Source organism: Penaeus monodon, chromosome 4 (assembly GCF_015228065.2).
Source record: "Penaeus monodon isolate SGIC_2016 chromosome 4, NSTDA_Pmon_1, whole genome shotgun sequence".
NCBI lineage: Eukaryota > Metazoa > Arthropoda > Malacostraca > Decapoda > Penaeidae > Penaeus > Penaeus monodon.
This window is the reverse complement of record NC_051389.1, coordinates 14,085,191-14,086,958: the sequence shown is the minus strand read 5'-3', so window position 1 is coordinate 14,086,958 and position 1,768 is coordinate 14,085,191.

Genomic DNA, 1,768 nt, shown 5'->3' with positions numbered 1-1,768 from the left:
GGAGGGAAGGAGGAGGAGGAGGAGGGGGAGGGGGAGTAGGGGAAAAGGGAGGAGGGGAAGAGGAGGGGGAGGAAGGGGGGAGGAGGAGGAGAGGAGGGGGGAGGATGAGGGGGGAAAAAAGAAGAAAAAAAAGAAAAGAAGAAGAAAAAAGAGTAAGTATTGCAGGAAGAGAGGGAAAGGAGGAGAGAGGGTGGGAGTGGGAGGGGTTGGGGGGGTGAAGAGAGTGGGGGATGAGGCAAAAATTTTGGGAAAAGGGAGGAGGAGGGGGAGGGGGAGGAAAGGGGGGGGGGGGTAAATGGAAGGGTTAGAATGCTAAACAATTAAACAAGAAATATTTTGAAATTTTGGGGTTTAAAAAACAGGTACGGATTAAAACGTTTTCTCCTCTCTCTCTCCTCCTTTTCTCCTCTCTCTCTCTCTCTCTCTAATATATATAAATATAATTTTATATATATATTATTATATATATATATAATATATAGTATATATATATATATATAAAAGATTAGATATGAATAGATATTAAAATTTTATTACACAAAAAACACACACACACCCCACCACACACACACCACACACCACACACACACCCCACAACACACACACACACACACCCACAACACACACCACACAATATATGTACACACACAAAACACACACACACACCCACAAACACACCCACACACCACACACACCCCATATATATATAATTTAAAATATAAAATATATTTATTTTTTTTATATATTTATGTTATTGTAGGGCCGCGGTTGGGCCCAGTGGTTGACATCGGACCCCAAGACGTTTTTTTTATAATAACTATGATAATGAAAACAACAACAACAATAACAATAGGGAATAAATGTTTAACGATAATAATTTATAATGGTACTTCTGTTAAAAATATTATGATAGCAATAATTATAAAAATAAATGATAATAGTAACAAAGTAATTTAAACCAAAATTTAAAAACCCTAATAATGTAAATAATTACAAATAATAAAAAAATAACCCAAAAATAATTTTTGATAAAAATAATCTATTATTTTTTATCAAACCAAAACTATTCGGGTTTTCACATCTCACTGTGATTATTATTTATCATCCTTAAATTTTCATGGCAAAGGGATCATTATCACATCACCGATTTCCCAAAACCCTTTTTTATTATAGTTGTTAAAATTTAAAAAGCTGCACAAGCCCTTTTTAAAACCCAATCAGTTGAAAAAGAAAATCAACGCACGAATATTTAAATGAAATCCTGAGCGTCAAGACCACTTCGGAAACTCTGAGGAAAAAGATATATTACATTTTCAAAAAAAAGTCTTGGAGTTAGGCATTTTATAAACGGTGTTTTGCGTTATATTTTTAAGGATGCACAGATTTTCCCCAGTATTTGGAGTTTCAATTGTGAAATAACGAAAGTTTTTTTTTGATTTTTGAAGCAAAGAACGCAGATACAGAAACACGTGTACAGAGCTATAACGTTAAATACATGCATAATGGAAAAGGAACAACAGATCGTGATAGACTATACTCCTCAGGGGATAAAAACACATGACCAACAGGGATGACGTCATGTCACTTTTAACCAAAAAGCTCTTCCGGGATCATTCAATCTTACACACCTCCTGTGCTACGATCCCCTGCTTGCCCCTACGTTGCTTCGTCTGGTGTATATCTTTGTCCCCATTCACTTCCTTTTCCCATTTCGGCCTTATCATGGTGGGAAAATTTCGTCGGATTTCAGAGGTCACGAAGCTTTTGT